The following is a 17,792-nucleotide window of genomic DNA, read 5'->3' as shown; positions in this document are numbered from 1 at the left end:
CATACAGGGGAGGGAGTTCTGGAAGCAGTTCAGCCAACTAAAAAGCCTCCACAGCACTGGTGAAACCTTAGACAAGCCCTGGCCATGAATTCACATGTTCACAAGCCAGGTCCACAAACTCAAATATAAAAAATAATTGTTTATGTCTAAATGTTTCTTCTGTTTTATGCCAATTTTGATCTCTGCAAAAGCTCCTGGAAGATAGCAGCTTTACAGCCAGGATACTGAGGTGCCACTCCCACACACTGGGGGTTAAGTAAAGTGTAACAGAGATTTTCTTTTTAGGAAATGGGTAGGAAGTGTGTTCTCCACTGGGCTAAGAATAAATGTTAACTGAAACATGCCTAAAAGGTACAGGAATTAACAGTGGGTAGTGGTGCAGGAAGTTGTGAATACCATAGGTATGTGAAAAGCAGAGGTGCTAGGATGTTTGTGTCATAAAGAGTTAGTTACAGGGATGTGACCCTGTGTAACTGTGGGGCAAGTGAAACAGCCTTTGAAAGCCTGCTGTCTTCTGATTGGATGCTGGGCTTCCCTTCTTTGCTCCTAGAGTATCTGAAGACTAACAGGTACCATTTTTCCTTCTTCCTTTTAAAAGTAGGCTCTTTCTAACATTTTTTTCCTCTGTGTTCTCTTCTTTGTTCCCTTTTCATTTGATATATTGAAACCAGTGAGCTAAGTGGTAAATTTAATCACCACAGAAGTATTCTGTATATGAAATCAGGAGAGAAGGAGGGAGGCACAGGAAGGTAGAGAGAGGCATTTAGAAGGCAGTATTGACTTTTCCAGTAGGATGAGCTCCAAGGTTGGATGCAGGATCTGGAATATCTAAACCACCCCATTTATGAGAATAAATTCCTTTCCTCTTGACCCAGTCCTCCGGGACACAGAGCCCTGGAGAGGGAGTCAGGAAGCCCAGGTCCCAAGCCTAGCTGTCACTCTGTCGATCCAGCACGATTATCATTCCATCGATGGATGGCATTCTCCTTACTTCTCAAACAGAAGTTCCTGATACTAAGGCCACTGAAAAATGATGATCACTTCCATCCACAGCTATCAACTGGCAGTTGTTACAGCCTGGAAGACGGTTACCGAGCCTCCCCCTTAGACTCTCACTCCAAGAAACCTCGCCTAGGAACCCAAAATGAGTCCATGGTCTGGGCAACAGTTAGTTCTTAGATGTGGGTAATTTTTTAAATGTATGACATTTCATTAATTTTTCATTTGGATGTAACACTTGAGATGTTCTGGGAGCCCACTTGGAACCAAGGAATGGAGTCCCACAGCAAGACTGTAGGCAGGTGTGGTTCCACTCCATTTCTACATCTGACACTGTGTATAAAAGTCTTTGTTCAAATCCTCTTTTCCTGCCACATTGGGAAAAGACTGGCTTTTTTTCTTATTTTCCCTGGAGCAGTGGGAAGTCATTAAGAGTTTGGCTTTTTAAGCAAACATGGTCCTTGAGTGCAAATTAAGTCTGCTTTGAGCTCAGTGCCTGGAAAGCAGCAAGGCCTCCATATTTCCATGTTGAATGACTAAGAAGTCAACAGTGGGGGCACGTGTTCCATCCATGTCAGTAATGAAGACCTGATGAGCAGACCAAACAAATGCTTTAATAATTCTCAGAAAAAAGGACAGCCTAGGTCTCTTGAATTCATAATATTATAATAGTACATTTTTATGATTAAGAAAGGAATAAGTATTGTAGCAAACAAGAAAATACAAAGAAATCAAAAAGACCCACCATCTCAACATGCAGAGATGGTCATTGTGAACACCTCTGTGCTTGTAGTTTTTATGTAATTCTTTGCAAAAATTGGGGCTCTCCTGCATGTTAGCATTGCACTGCTAAATGACTAAGTATTTTTTAAAGATGGGTTTTTAATGACATGTTATTTTTCCAGCTCTATCAGAGGATATTTTTTAAAGCTAAAATCACACCCTGTCCTGAATTCTGTATGTGAGAAAGGCACTAAGAGGTGATCTGAGCACCACAAGAGGGGAAAGGCGGACAAGTCTGCTATCCCTGATGAGCAGCCTGGGGCTCCACCTTCATGACAGCTCTCTGTGGTCTGTTTTGTGGCTCTTTCCTCATTTTATTTGCAGGTCCTTGTCTTCCCTTTCCCCATTGAGAGGCAGACCCTTGGAGTCACCGTCTGTTATTTCTGTGGTGGGGCGCTTCCTCGTCTCTCACCACACAGCCTGCAGCAGCGTCTGGCTGACTGCCCAAGGCTCCCACACCCATGAGGTCTTAGATCCTCACTGTCAGTGTCTGAGTTGCAAAAAGCCTAAGTCCTCCTTGGTAACTGTGTGTCCTCAGAATGCCCAGGAACAAAGGACATAAGGCAGGGGCTGTCTTCTTTATAGAGGGGTCCCCATTAATACAGAGAACTGCAAGAAAGAGAGAAAGGGAGGGCGAGGAAAGGGAAAATGGCCTGACTCCAGATGCCTGCTCATGCCCAGCAGCCTTGGGGATGCGTGGTAGGCTCTGTGGACAATGCGCTGTACGTGGGGGTGGGCGCGGAGGGGTGTTCACCAAACTCTGAGCTGAAAGGGGACCACAGAGCTGCCGCACTTGGGGTGGTTCTTACCCTTTCCACAGGCGCACTCTGGTTCATGAGGTGGTGGGAGCCCAGAGCACCAGCTCTCGCACCCTCACAGGAGGCGGGGGGCGAGGCAGCTGCCCCCTCACTTCCGTCCATGGGACCCCGGGCCTCCCCGCCTTGGCAGATGGCCTCTTTCTGGTCAGTAGCTCAGCCCTGCTGTAGACTTAAGAATCTGACTAGCATCCTTGTTTATCATTATTTTAAAGTTTTCAAAGAGGTGAACTTATACAATATCATTTCAAAATGTGGCTATGTTTTGACAAATACAAATGCCTTTGTGCTTTATTCACACAATCTTTCTGCACAAATAAACGATACCTGTACAGACAGTACTCCTGAACCAGGTAGAGTCCTTCCAACATACAGCAGTTCAAAAACAGGAAGGGCACCTTCCACTCGCTGAGAATTTCCCCCCAAACCCTCTCTATCATATTGCTTCACACCAGGTTCTTTCCAACCAAAACCTTATTTCATTCAGACGTGACCTGGGACATATCACTTCCTCTTGTCTTGCTTAATCAGGCAGAGGCAGTCACAAAGAACTGGACAATTAGCTCTGAACTCTGGAATGACTAATTTTTCCTTTTCCTGAACGCCAAGCAAATGAACAGACTTTATTCCTATGTGTTAAAAAAAGAAAAAGTTTGCCTTAAAATAGGCTCCCACCTCCAAAGGCACTCAACCTGTGTATGGAAAAGTGTGTGGGATGTGTTCATATCCTGCTTAATTAGAGGAAATCTGCTGAGTATTCTGTCCACAGGATGCAGCCCTGCCTGGCCTTGAGTTAATTAACTAGAGTACCTGATGGATAAATAGTCCCCAAATAGCATTACAAAAATTTCAACAGCTCTTTAACGTGCCTGCCTGGTGAGGCATCACAAAGCAGGAACTTAGTGGAGGAAAAGCACTGAAAGCAGAGATTATACAGAAGAATAAGCATCCCAGAGCCACAGAGCAGCAACCAGGCCAACCGCTCTGCAGAGACCCATCCAGGGCTGGTTTTAAAGGGCTCAGCAGATGTTTGTTCCTGCCACATATATGAGCTTGATCATGCATTCCTGTTACGTGTCTTCAGTTTCCCTTCCTGGGAAGTGGATGGCTGTATTCATTCTCTCCCATTTCTCCTGTTCCCACCTCCCTCTTTGGAGGCTCTCAGTGGAGTACTTAGGGATTCCTCAGTGGACTTCCATGTCTCCCAACAGGGACAGGAGAGGCATTGATCCCAGTGGCTTTTATTACCAGTGTAGCACTTCCAGAGATTCACAGAAGAGCTAAGCAAACATACAAAGGAACTCAAATGGAAACATGCATATATATTTGAAGACACGTTTTCAGACATACACACATAGCTCTCCCATTGCTCCATTTACACACATGGAATCATGCAACTATATAAACACACATACAGGTGGTAATGAACAGACAGGAAGAAATGCAGGGGTTCCCATTCACACACTAGGAAATGAACAGACGCCTGGAGAGTCTCAGTCATCGCTGCCCACAACAGGATTAGATATCAAGCCAGCCTTGCCTTCTTCCACACTCCCAGCCCTGATCTTCACCAGGGGTCATGACGGCCAGTTCTGGAATACAAGGATCCAAACACACATGTATTGAGGTGCTTTGTTAGGATTGGGGGAACACTGAGAATAAGACAGTCCTGCTGGTGAGGGTCCACATCTAGTAGAGGAAGGAGACAGCAAATGTTTGCAAATCCATGTGAGACATGCTGCCGTGCAGGCAGCGGCGTCTACTTCTGGGCTCCTGAACTGTGGGAAGGAGGCAACTCTCCACCCTTCACAGGACAACATGCAGTCCAGAGATGTCAGCTCAGCACAGGCAGGCAGGGAGCCAAGTTGTCTTCAACCAACTCTCCGGAAGGATGGTTCTGCTAGTTCAGTCCTCAGGTGCTGCCCCTGAAATCAGCTTCTCCCATGGGTGTGTCTGGTGGCAGAAGTTAAGGATAAAGGCGTGAGGCTGAGGGTGTCCAGGAGGCCATGCCAGACCCAGTGCGGAAGGAGCCTCTGAAAAGAGATGGTAGGAGAAGTGGGCACAATGAGATGGGCTGAAGGGAGCATGGGAGGAAAGAGACAGACAGCAGAGAGGAGCCGGCTGAGGGGCAGGATGCTCCCCAAGGGCCTCATGCGTCAGCCAGCAGGGCCCAGGCTCCTACTGCTCAGGATCTGGAACACAAGGAAGCCCGGTAAAGCATGACTCCCACTCCTTCTGAGCCATGATCCTGAGAAGCTTCCTGACTCCTCTCCTGGCTCTGGTCTCCATTTGCCCTGATCCATCCTCGTCATGTGGACACTGATGATAAAATCATTCCATCCTGAGCCCCACGAGGGACACCTCCAGCTTTCACCACCTTCTGATGACAGTGCTTCCGGAACCATAGGGAACCCGGCACTGGAGGGCCGGATGGTGGTCACAGGTTTGCAGGATGTTAGCGCCTCGCAGTCCTCTAGCCGGCTCCCTCATCGCACAGTGCAGAGGCTAAGGCCTGAAGCATGGACGTCACTTGCTCCAGGTCCCACATCACTGCAGGGAGTTAGGGGTGTTTCTAGGATCTGGTGTGATGGTTGCTGAGGCCCTTGCAAGTTGAGAAACTAAGGAAGACCCAGTAATGAGGGGGCCTGGTTCATGGTCAGATACCAAGTCACAGGGCAGCTAAGAGTAGCTGAGGCCCCCAAGCCAACGGTGTCTCTCACCAGCTGAGGGACGGTAAGAGGTGCTTCCAGCACAGGCAAACCCCCGGCAGGGCCCGGAGCAGCTGGTGTGTAGACAGGTACATGAAGATGTGAACCAAAGAACTCCGCATCCCAGCCAAGAAAGCTGCAGAGCAGGGTGGGGAGATAAAGGGAAGTGAGTGGAGCTGGCCTGAGTGTGCTTTGGGTTTTTCTTCCGTTCTCCAGTCCTCCAAGCTGCAGAGAGCCCTCCTGCACACCCCACAGAGAAAATTCATGAGCAGGTCTGACTCGAGCCGTCTGAGGGCAGGACGGTGGCTCGGGGTTAACAGGATGCCGGGTGGGAGTACGTCTAACTCTGCCTGCCCTCCCTGGGCTGATGGCTGGGATGCCTCCCCGCAGCTTCCTCCCCTGCCCTGGAGGGTGGCTAGGGGGCTCTGAAGCGCAACAGAGATAAAATGGGAGCAGAGGCCACAGGGAAGGGGAACTTAGAGCCAAACCATGACGTTACTGGATGCACACGTCCCAAGCTGGTGACTCAGCCCAGCAGAGAAAGGCCCACCTCACGAGGGCCTGGGCCAGGGCTGCCCACAGTGCATCGCTTACTATGACCACCTGGCCCATGTCTGACTCCAGCCCACCATTGAAAAGCGTGGTGCCATGGTGGTAGCCGTCCAGAAGGAGGTGGTCTGCTCTGGCTTCTTTTGTACTATAACCTGCAGAGGAAGAAAGGATGGTATCAGCTCTGAGGGCCTTCTTTCTCCAGACTCTTCTCCAGGCCTCAGTCACCAAGGTTGGGGTACTTCTCCCTGTTTCATTGAAGGGGAGACGGAATCTCAAGGGAAAAGCCCCAGCCAAACACCTGCATAGCATCTACTGTGTGCCAGACACTGTGTATGTGTAACAAATCATATAAACACTCATAATAGTATATGATTTATGCTTCTCTTCATTTTTCAGATGGGAAAATTGAAAGGAAAGGAGCGACACACAGCAGCAATTCACCGGAGAATTCTGCTTTATTAGGGAAAGGTGCTGGGTTATATAGGAAGGGGCATGGGGTGATTGTGGTGTCACTTCTACGGGGCTGGTGGCTATTGGCTAGGTGCTGGGATTAGGGGGGCAAGGGGTGATTGGGGTTCAGATGGTGCTGGCAGGAACTGAGGACCAGGAAGAGAAGCAGGAATTTCGCCATCTTATGGGTGGGGGCCCTTCATTCCCCCCTTTCTCTTCTATGGGGTTGTGGACGTTGCTTTCTCTCTGACTGCTTCCTGCTGAACGGGGGCGGAGAAGGGAGTGAGGGCTTGAGGACTGGGAGGAAAGGGTTGATAGGACTCCCCACAGTAAGGACGAGTAGATGTGGACTTCTTCAGGTTGGAAATCAGTGAAGGTTCCCTGTAACCATAGGTCGAGGACTTGTTGATTCTAATGGTGCCAAGAGGATACGGGTGCCAGAAGCCAGGCGTCTGCGGCCATTGTTCCCAGGAACAGTTTCCAGCGGAGAGAGGGGTCCGTCTCAGCGTGTGGTGAGGAGGTCACGTGAGGGTGAGGGATCTTCTGTGGCTAAAAGCTGGTAGTTCCTGAATAAAGGCTGGTTGAAAGTTTGATTAGAGATTTTACCGACTTGGGATTTGATAAACTTTACTATACAAGGTAAGAAGAGACAGGTGAGAAGAATGATTATTATAGGGCCTGCAATGGGCCACAGCCAGGTGAGGAAGGGGTTTGTTAGTATTGAAGAGAATGGGTTGGAGGAGTAATACTGTGGGTACTGGGAGTTACCCATGTAGTGAATGGCGCAAGACCAGTAGGGACATCCCCGTAGGTGTCTGGCCATCGCCTGCAACAGGCTTGTTTTTGGTCATAGAGGAAGCAGAGGTAGGGAGAATAAAGGTAGCTGCTAGTGAGCACTTCGGTGGAGGGAGGAAAGCGGAGGTATAAAGGCTCGGAGCAGCCTTTCAGAGGGCAGTCTGATGTGGCAATGAGGGCAGTAATTTTTGTTTGATGCTGTGTGTAAGTCTGTCTGACTTTGAATCGCCATACAAAGGAGGCCGGGGTGGCGGGGAAGACAATAGGAATGAGGAAAAAAAGCGAGAGAGAGCGAGGGAGCAGTAAAGGAGGAAAAAGTCATGATTCGGGTATGGATGGCAAAGGGGGTGAACGGGATTTTGGAGGAAAGAGGACAGTAAGGTCAGGAGTCTGGAGGGAGGGAGAGTCTGTAAACTTTTGTAGTTTAAGAGATCCTTTAGGTGATGTGGGGACAGAATGGTAAGGGGCGCCCAGAATGTCAGTTTATGAGCTTCCTTCTGCAAGAGCTGTCCAGCGGCTAATGCCCGTAGGCAGGGGGCCCATCCCCGAACTGTGGGGTCTAATTGCTTGGAAAGATAAGCTACTGGGGCAAAGGATGGGCCATAATGTTGGCCTAGGACTCCTAGAGCTTGACTGGACCTCTCGTGAATGTATAATGAGAAGGGCTTCGACAAATCAGGAAGATGGAGAGCTGGGGCTTCCACAAGGGCTCGACGGAGCTTAATGAAGGAGTGTCGGGGTGAGGAGGATAATGGTTCTTCAGGGGGGCCCTTGCTGAGGTCGTATAGGGGTCTTGCCAACAGGGAGAAGTTAGGGATCCACACTCTAAAATACCCAGCCAGGCCTAGAAAGGAAAGGATTTCTGTCTTGGTTTTGGGAACGGGCAGGTCCGAGAGGAGCCATTTTCTGTCTAAGGTAAGAGGTAATTTTTGTTTAAAAGATCTTGAATGATGGGTTGGAGGCTTATGAGGGCTGAAGTGGTTAGAGGGTATTGGGCCTGACAGATATACTGAGAGGGGTCACGTAATTTGATAGAGGCAGGAGGACATAGAGCCACGGAGGGGCTTGTAATGTCCCAAACTTTGGGATTTACAGGGTGTATGAGGGTGGAACTGGAGCTTTCATTGGGTAGAGGGGGTTTGTCGGCTATGAGGGCCATCAGAAAGGGGGTACTGGGGGCTGTGGGAGTGGATATAGTTATGGAAACATGGAGGAGAGAAAGGATGTCCCGTCCTAGTAAAGGGATGGGACACTGGGGCATGACCAGGAAGGAGTGGGAGAAAGGTATGGGATTGTCTTGGCTTGTGCATAAAAGGGGAGGGGGTTTAATGGGAAAATCTGTTTACCTCATACCCCGACTATAGGAGTAATGGCAGGCGTGGTAGGGCCCCGGTATTCCCACAAGACTGAGAAGGTGGCTCCTGTGTCTAGGAGGAAGGAGATGGGGCGACCGTCTACTATTAAAGTAACCCTGGGCTCCTGTTTGGTGATGGAAATGGTCGGGCGAGAAGCCCCCAGGCCCCATCAATCTTCTTCTGCCAGCCCCACTATGGCGGGCTTAGGATGGGGGTTGTTCTTCCAGCCTTCCCTTCGGGTGGCTGGGCAATCAGACCCCCAGTGGCCCTTTTTGTGGCATCTGGGGCGTGGGGTGGTAGGAGATCTGGGGGAGGGGCGCGCCCTTGACTAATGTCCTTCTTGTCCGCACTTGAAACAAGCTCCTGGGGGAGGCTTGTCTGTAGAAGGGCGCCCAGGTTGTGGTTTTATCAGCTGGGCCAACATTTGGAAATTGGCCTGATCAGCCTTTTGTTTACGGCGTTCTTTCTCCTCCTCCTGGTTATGGAAGACTTTAAAGGCCACTGTTAGGATCTCAGTCTGTGGGGTAGCGGGGCCCTGTTCTAACTTTTTGAGTTTAGCTTTAATGTCGGGGTAGCTTTGAGCTAGGAAGTATGTCATAAGGACATGTCTCCCGTCAGGCGTCTCTGGGTCCAGGCTGGTAACTATAATAGGGCTTGAGTGAGTCTGTCTAAGAACTCGGAGGGAGCTTCTGAAAACTGACTCTTTACGAGCTGCCTTTTTCAGACCTGCTATTAAGCAGCAGGTGACGATATCTCAAGAGCGGAGACTCACAGTGGTGTTATAATCTCAGTGTGGGTCTTGTTCGGGGACAGCGGTGGGGCCAGGGGGATAGGTGGGGTCAGTCCTGTGGGTTTCGGTGGTGTGTGTTTGGGCGAAGTCCCAAACTCGTCTGTGCTCTTCAGGAAGGAGGGTATTGGCTAGGAGCATGAAAATGTCATGATGTGTGAGGCTGTATGACTGGAGGGTCCATTGAAACTCCCTGATATATGTCGTGGGATCAGTGGAAAAGGAACCTAGGCGTTTCTCAAGTTGGGCTAAATCTCCTAAGGAGAAAGGGACGTGAACGCGCACGATGCCTTCGGATCCTGCTACCTCCCGGAGGGGGGCGATAATTTTGGGAGGCCCTCAGGACTGAGTGTGAGGGGGACTGAAGGGTTCTGGCTCAGTGTGTGGGGGAGAAACAGGTGATGGGGCAAAGACAGAGGAGGCTCCTGGAAATTAGTTGGAGGGGGGCTGAAAGGCTCAGGCTTGAACTGCAAGGGAGGTGAGGTGGGGGAGGAGATGGTGGTGGAGGAAGGGGGAGGGGCTGTTGTAGGAGAGGAGGGGGAAGGGAGTGAATGGGAGGCTTCTGCGGGGGAGACGGCTTGCAGGCTAGGAGAACTTGGGGGGAGGCGGCGGGAGGAGGAGGCGGAAAGCTTCGGTATAGGGAATCTCCTTCCATTTTTTCAGGCGCTGGCAGTAGTTAAAGAGATCGCGAGTGATGTCAGGATCAAGAGCTCCCCCTGCGGGCCATTGGTTGTGATTGTCTAGGGGGCATGTCGGCCGATCTTGGGAGCAGTATTTGCGGAGAAGTTTTGGTTTTATATCAGGCGTCAGGGAGAGGGTGGCTAGATGCTTGAGCAGGCATTCAAGAGGTGAACTTTCAGGGAGGGATGAGGAGGCTCCCATGGCTAAAGGACAGGGAAGGAGACAAACAGGGGAAGACGAACGGAGACGCTCGGACTGGGAGCAGACCGCAAGGAGACAAAGGGCGTCCCCGATGATCCTTGGGGGTCTGCGGAAACTCGTATACGAGTGGGTTTCTTAGGAAGTGTGGGTTGTCACCCAGACTCCTCTAAGAAGGCAGAGGGCCGGAGTCATGAGGAACCTAGTACTAGGAATTTTCAGCAGAAGGAACGGAAGGGGGGGGGAAGGGAGCGTTCTCATCCGCAAAGGAGTCACCTCATTTATGGCTGTTGGAGGAGGGGCCTGAGGGTCCGCCACAGCCGTGAAGGCCTAAGGCGGGGAGAGTTCCCTCCTCGTCCCCGAGCGTCAGGGCCTTGCCGGACGATTGCGGTCAATGGTGCTGTGATAGCTCGGGGAAGAGTGGCCCACTCTGGGGGAAAACCTACCCAAAGGCCAGAGAGGAGTGGTGAGTGTGAGGAGCCAGCGCCGGAAAAAGAGGACGAGGGCAAGCTGCTGCTGCTGGTGTGGGGGGATGACGGGGCCCAGTTGGGGTGTCCCGTCTCCTGGGTTTCGGCACCAATGAAAGGAAAGGAGCAACACACAGCAGCAATTCACCGGAGAATTCCGCTTTATTAGGGAAAGGTGCTGGGTTATATAGGAAGGGGCATGGGGTGATTGTGGTGTCACTTCTACGGGGCTGGTGGCTATTGGCTAGGTGCTGGGATTAGGGGGGCAAGGGGTGATTGGGGTTCAGATGGTGCTGGCAGGAACTGAGGACCCGGAAGAGAAGCAGGAGGTTCGCCATCTTATGGGTGGGGGCCCTTCAAAAATGGAGGTACAGAGAGGTTAGGTAAGTTGCCAGAGTTTATACACTAAAAGGTAGACAAGATTTGAATAGTCTGGCTTCAGAGACTGGGCTCTTTCCAGTATTGTATTCCCCCCACACCCCCAGGACACTGGGAGATAACTCAGGTGTTGAACACCCAGTCCAGGGCCCAGAAGACTATAAGACAAATTCCCAGGGTTCTGTGCTCACACTCCATTTTGGCAAGAGCCTGATAAGAAAGAGTCCTTCTCTTCCATCACTACACCCAAATTATGACCTGACCCCACCCCACTCAATTCTGCAAGCCTTCTGGATTCACAAACAGGATTTCTTCTCTGCATCAGCAGTTAAGGATGACCCTTACCGTGCAATACTTAATTTCTTTGAAAATTTCTTTCCCTTTTCATTTAATCTGGAAGTAGTTGCTGACGAAGGCAAATGCCTACTTTTATGGGGTGCACAGATGAACAGCGGGGGCCATGGGAGCCGGGGGGCAGTGTGAGATGCTACATCCACAAGCGTCCTTCTTCCTCCAGGTAGGGAGGGGCACTGAGGGTTTGCTCTGACATCACCCGCAGGCACAGCAGTCTGAGCAAACCCTGAGAACATCCTACAGGGACGCTGAAGGGAAGCATTCCAACAAGGCACCTCAAAAGCACCCCAAAACCAGCCCACAGGGGTAACTCACTCCACACAAATGTACAAGAGCCGCCACCACGTGGCACTGACGGCACCAAGCAGTTCAACAGCCTCCGAGAAACCGCAACACCAGCACGCGCTCGCCATCTGCTGGGCATAGGAAGAAGTGCAGTCAGGACGCTGCCCTGCTCGTGTGCAGCTCGCACTGCCTGCTGGATTCAGCTGCACGCCTCACAGCTCCTCTGTGACCCCTGCTCCATGACCCTGCTCCCACAGTGCCCACCGGTCTGCAGGAAGACGCCTGAGCACAGGAAAGAGGAGGAGAAGCTACTGGGCGTAACAACAAAGGACTCTGCAAGCGTGCCCCAGCCTGGAGTCTTACAATCTCAATGAGCACATGAGTCACCTGGGAATCTTGTTTGTTGAAAACTAGATTGTTAATCAGTGTGCCTGGGGTGGGACATGCGATGCTGCATTTCCAGCACGTGCCCAGGTAATGCTGATTCTGATGGCACCTGGGCCCCACTTTTGCTTCAGCCCATTGTTCAACACACCTTGGTTCGAAATCTGAATCACTACCTGGCAACTTGTCAAGCCTGAGTGTGCTGCCTGAGGGTTTCAGCCCCGGGCAAGTTCACTATGGACCCAATGAGACAGAGGAATTACCCCAGAACTTCTTAGGGTAAAAGGGTTTATAACTGGCTTTATTCTCCCAGCAGTAGGTTGAGCTCTAGGATCACATCTGCACCCAGCAGTCTGCAGGTCTGTAATCCTCCTCCAGCTCTCCCTCCAGCCGGAGCACCGGGCAGAGCTCTTTATATAGTGACTCAGTCAGTAATAGCTCATTGCCAACAGGTGTGGGAGCATTGTCTAGCAGGAGGCCAATTATGTCATCAAGTAGTTTAGGGTCAGGTGAGGATCCTGGCCATAGGAATTTCCATTTTCCCTGCACTGTTAGATTTTGCTTGCAGCAAGGAAGGCTTTTGTTCTCTCACAGTTGATGTACAGAACAGCTAAGAATAATGAAATATCTACAATTTAACTACCACTCAGTATGTGCCAGGCTCAGGGCTAAACCCTTCCATATATTATCTAATTCAACCTTCTTTCAATTGTTTCCTTTTATAAATAGGTATTATTATCCCCATTTTATAGATAAGAAAACTGAGGCCCATAAACAGTAAGTAAGCTAGCTATCTATGGTCATATAACAAGTATAGGAAAAATGGAAGTTCTCATAGCCAGGATCCTCACCTGACCCTAATCTATTTGATGTTGTAATTGGCCTCCTGCTAGGCTACTGCTTCCACATCTCTTGGCAACAGCCAATATTGCCCGTGTTGCTATACGAAGAGTTCCTCCCAGTGCTCAGGGCATAGCAGAGGCTGGAGGCAAAGGCCAAGCCTGGAGCGGAGGCAGAGATGGACTGTGAATGCCCCAGAGGCAGATGTGATTCCAACACTCGATCTGCCACTGTGAGAATAAAGCTTGGTATAAACCTTTTTAACTCTAATTTCCATTGTTTTCATTTAGTCTTGTCAAATCCAGAGTGAACTTGCCCAGGGGCAATCCCCCTGAGGTGAGACAGCAAGCAACTAACAGAGCTGGGATTCAAACTGAGGTCTTCTGAGCCTGTCTGAGCCATTTGGGTCACTGTCTCCCATCAGAAGACTCAGAGGTACCTTGATTGAGCTCCAGTTGTCACGAAGTACATGCTATCAGCCCTCCCACCAGCCCTAGCATTCCCAGGCCCCCACACCCTTATCCCCGAGCTCACCCGCTGTGTCCGCTGGCTGGCAAGTAGCCGTGATTGGCAGGAACGCGGTGGGCAGGAACTGGAAGGAAAGGAAGAGAGAAAGACCAAGTCATAAAGCCTGTGTCACCAGGTGAGACCTGACCAGCTCAGAACCCAGGAGGCTAGGGCTCCCTCCAGACCTGCTCTGGACACCTCTGTCCCTCCCCAGCCTTCACTGACCCTTGGCGAGGGACCATGGATCAGATAAACTCCATGTTGTGGCTAGATCAGAGGCTGGGGCTTGCGTGTGTCTTGCTGGTCTCTCATTTTTTTAATGCAGGCAAATAGGGACCACACACCACATGGGGCACCTATTATGTCCAAAACCCTAAGTTAGGTGCTGGAGTGTAGGAGGGAACACAAAGATGTGCACACATCAGCCCTGCATCCAGGGCGCCTAAGTCTCACTGAGGGTGTAGGAAGTGAACCTTAATTTTAAGGCTGGGGTCAGATGAACAGGAGGAAACAGGAGGAGGTGCAGAAGTTGGTGGTGGACTGGCGGATGGAGAGGCCTTAGAAAACAGAAGGGAGGAGAGGTAGCTTCATGCCAGGAGAAAAACAAGCGGATCCAGGACCTCCCATCCCTGGGAGCTACCATGGCATCACTGGGGGAGTAGCCACAGAAGCAGAGAGAGAGCAGAAGCGGTGAACAAGGGATCCTGAAAGCTCTTTTAAGGAGCTTGAATTTCATCATTTGTTTATTCACTTGACAATGATGTGTTGAATGGTACTAAACCTTTCTCCATGCTAGGCACCTATCTGAGCACCCGGCCACTTTGATAATATAAACCAGACAAAAATCCCTGCCTCAAGGGACTTTACCTTCTGGTCATACAGGGAAAGGGAGCTACAGGGGGTTTCTGAGCAGGAAGCTAACATGGACATGGCATATTTTCAAAGGGTTATGGTGGCAGTAGAGTGATTTGTCACTACAATTAAATGACAAGTTCTCTAGGACATGTCTCCTGTCTCAGAAGTTATCTGCATCTTCCACATGGTACCAGACACTATGCTGGGCTGAAAAAGACAAATAAGACATGGCCCTGCCTTGGAAGCACTGGCAGTTTGGAGGAGAGACAGACAAATATGCAAATCTTGAGATGGGGAGAAGGAGGTGCTGGTAAATGCCTAACGCGGGTGGGGAGGGGAGGCTGATTCGTAGCGGTTGCCAGTTCTGGTGTAAATAATCCTGCCATGGCTGATTTCAGGCTACCAATGGGAAGTCACTGAACGTGAACTTGTGGAGAGATGGGCAGAGCAGTCCTGGCCTGCTGGGGGAGCAGCCCCAGGCCACCACGGAGGGAAGAGCTGGAAATCCAAGGAGGCGAACAAATAACCTGGTGCTGGGGAGTCAGGGACGGCCTCGTGAGAAGTCTGAGTCTACAGGACGTGCAGGGGTTTATCAGGGTGCCAGTGAAGAAGGGTGTTTCTGGCAGGACAACAGTTCTGTGCCCCGGCCTGGGGCTATCAGAGCAAGGCCATGAGATGGGGCTCAGTGGTGGAGGAGGCAGGCGTGCAGGCTGCCAGGCATGGGGCAGAGAGGTGAGGCTGGAGAGGGAGGCCAGGGCCAGAGGGGACAGTGGAGCCTTGCCTGAGCCCCTGCTGGCCAGGACGCCTTCTGAGGGCCACGCAGGGCAGTGGCATGATCCTTTCGGTGTTTGGGGGGATCACCGCGTTAGCGGTGCAGAGGATGGTCCGGCGGTGGGCAGCAAGGAAGGCTGGGAGACCAGTCGGTCAGGGAGAGAAGGGGAGCACATGTGGCTGTCAGGACCTGCGTCTGGGCTGGACCACCTGCCTCTTCCCAGTGGGCTCACTGAGGCCGGAGGGGCTGGGGGGGAGGGCAGCCAGAGTGCCTTGCTGCCCACCCGGTCCTTCCAGTCATCTGTGTGTCATGGCAGCACCCTTGTGGGGATCAGAGGCGCAGATCCTCCGAGGAGCCGAGAGCAGTGCCTGGCCTCAGTCAGCTCATCACCACGTCAGCAATGAAGACCACTTCCTCTGCAGAGCTTTGCCCAAAGCCCTCTGGCCTGGCTCTGCAGCACACGTGCGCTGCCTTCCTCGCACGGCATCGGCCTCCCATCTCCACCCTCACCTTCCTCCCGGGCCTGAGCTCCTTGCACGGCGGTCTCACCTCCAGCAGTGATGCTGAGGGTCCCACCGCCCCTGCTGGCATGGTTTGAGGAGAGCGAGGCTCCAGGAAGGAATCCTGCATCTGGGGCTTGAAAAGCTTGCAGAGGTGAACAGGGCCAGTTGATGCAAGAGGGTGAGGGCTTGGTTTAGGTGTGAGGTGGGTCATGGCTTCCATCCTGCTTGCCACTGACCTCCACCTTTCCGTGTAAGGAAAGAAACACAGGAGCTGGTGACGGGCTTCGTGCCTCCACAGAGAAGCAGGGAAGCTGAGGGTGGAGCTGAGCCCCTGCCCCTGCCTGTGTCCTCACCAACGCTTTCCAGCTTACAGCACAGGGAGACTGTGCTTCTGTTTATCCCCTGGGCACCCCAAAACAGTGGAGCCCCTAGAACTCCACAGTGCCCTCCCCGCCTTACCCCCTAGAATATGTCCCCTGAAGGAACCACCAGGCCCAGGCTGTAGACAGCAAGGGGTCCCACCAGCCTCAGGGCTCCCAGGGTAGGGGACCTGCCTGCCCAGGACCAAAGAGGAGACAGAAAGGAGGGTGACAGGAAGCAGCAGTCTGTCCTCAGGTCAGGAAGCGCAGAGGGGAAGGGAGTTGGCCGGCTGGCCACACGCCCACCTGCCCCAGAACCCCCCCGGCCAGCTCCCAGGGCTCTGCTCGACACCAGCTCTTGCTCCTCAACATGTCTGATGTTAGTCTGCGCTGAGCAGGCAGACAAAGGCCGGTTAGGACACCATCCCCTGCCTCTGTTTGCTGAGGCCCAGGTGTACTCACCTCAGAGGTTCCGGGGCCCGGGCCTTGGTGGCACCTGTAAGTGAAGGAGGGCTGGTTTCTTACCCAAACCACACCCCTCCGCTTACTCCCTCCTCCCCCACAGTGTGCCAGCTGAGGGTCCACCAAACTCCCTTCCTCAGTGTCCCCCATGCCTACTGGCCGTGGGCCCCCACTGTCCCTGACTTTGGACACTGGATGACCACCCACCGTGCACCCTTCCAAGACTCCATTGGCCATGACTTTGCCCTGACCCCCTGGGGATCTCTAGCCTCTTCGGGGCCCCCAGATTGCAGGGCCCGAGGGAAAGGGGTGTGGGTATCGTGCAGCAAGCTGGGGGTGGGGGTCAGAAAGCACAGAGCTCCCTGGCTTCTCCTGCCTCAGGCCGGGCCCAGCCACCCCCAGTCCCCCCAGAGCCTGACTTACTGTGGCGGCTGCTCCGGCCTCCTCTGGTCAGTGCCTGACGCTGCTCTGGCCACTCGGGGTGTGGGGGCTGGTGGTGAATCCAGGCGACAGGTCCTCGGGCACCGGGGTGTTGGATGTGAGACCCATGGGTGCTCCCACCTCTAGAAGCTCTCTACACCTTGACCGGAGAGGTGCCCCCCAGACACCCTGATGTGTAGGTGACCCCCAGCCCTGCACACACTCACACTCACACACTGAGAAGGGGAGCCACGGCCACTGTCCGTGCCCCAGCTGATCGCCCTGCCATTCTCACAGCTGCAGGGAGGAAGGACATGAGGCAGCCCAGGCCCGAGGAGGACAGTGGTGGTGGCTCCCAAGAGGGTGGGAGAGCCTCTGGAGGGGGTCCGTGGCCACAGGGAGGGGGTCAGGCTGCGGACGCCCCATGACCCACCCACACTCTTCATTCTTAGCAAAGGCAAGCCCCTCAGAGAAGCGGGTGTGCGTGGGCACAGCGCCCAGCTCGACAGCCAGCGGCGTAGGCCCTCCTCAGGACCTGGGGCCAAGTCCTCCTCCCTCTGGCCCCTTCCTGCAGGGTCAAGGATCAAGCGTACATCCCTCTCAACTTGCTCAGCCTGTTTCTCCCAGCTCTCTGCTCACCCGCGCACCAAAGGAGCCTTGGAAGGATTGGCAATTGGAATTCCTGCCCCACCTCCACTGGCCTGTGCCTAAGGAGAGCAGTGCCCCTGGCCGGTGGCCCAGAGAGCCTCTCTGAGGCAAGTCCTTCCTCTCTTTATAAGATACGGAAAGAGAACAAGGTTAGAAGCAAGGGGGTCCATGCTCGCAGTCCCGCGCCCAGAGATTCCAGGGCGGCTCCTCCACCCAGGGAAGATCGTGCCTTAGTTTCTCCTCTGACAACAAGTGCACTGGGCCTTGTGAAAGCTTGTGAAAACCATGTCTATGTGAATCCTGGATTATCCATGCTCAGGGCAAGAGGATTAGGAGCCTTGAAGAACTAGAAACAGGAAGGGGTAATCCCACCACGAGGATTTGGTTTAGAGCCTCGGCAGGCAGCCACAGGTGCTCGGTCACAGGCCTGCACGT

General features: G+C 52.6%; 1 long non-coding RNA gene across 2 annotated transcripts; it reads right to left on the bottom strand.

Moving 5' to 3' along the window:
* Positions 1–656: 656 nt before the first annotated feature.
* On the bottom strand, positions 657–16,373 carry LOC118924142 (uncharacterized). Of its 2 annotated transcripts, XR_008993912.1 has the most exons (6): positions 16,290–16,373; positions 13,366–13,423; positions 11,638–11,735; positions 5,900–6,009; positions 3,497–5,441; positions 657–1,587 (listed from the first exon to the last, which is right to left on the bottom strand). It is a non-coding gene; the product is annotated as an uncharacterized LOC118924142 (long non-coding RNA). The 2 variants fall into 2 exon arrangements; XR_008993911.1 differs by lacking the exon at positions 16,290–16,373 and having other exon boundaries at positions 13,366–14,253.
* Between the last annotated feature and the right edge of the window lie 1,419 nt (positions 16,374–17,792).

The sequence above is a fragment of the Manis pentadactyla genome, chromosome 14 (genome assembly GCF_030020395.1).
Source record: "Manis pentadactyla isolate mManPen7 chromosome 14, mManPen7.hap1, whole genome shotgun sequence".
NCBI lineage: Eukaryota > Metazoa > Chordata > Mammalia > Pholidota > Manidae > Manis > Manis pentadactyla.
The sequence above is the reverse complement of the archived record's forward strand: the minus strand, read 5'-3'. Positions and strand labels throughout refer to the sequence as shown.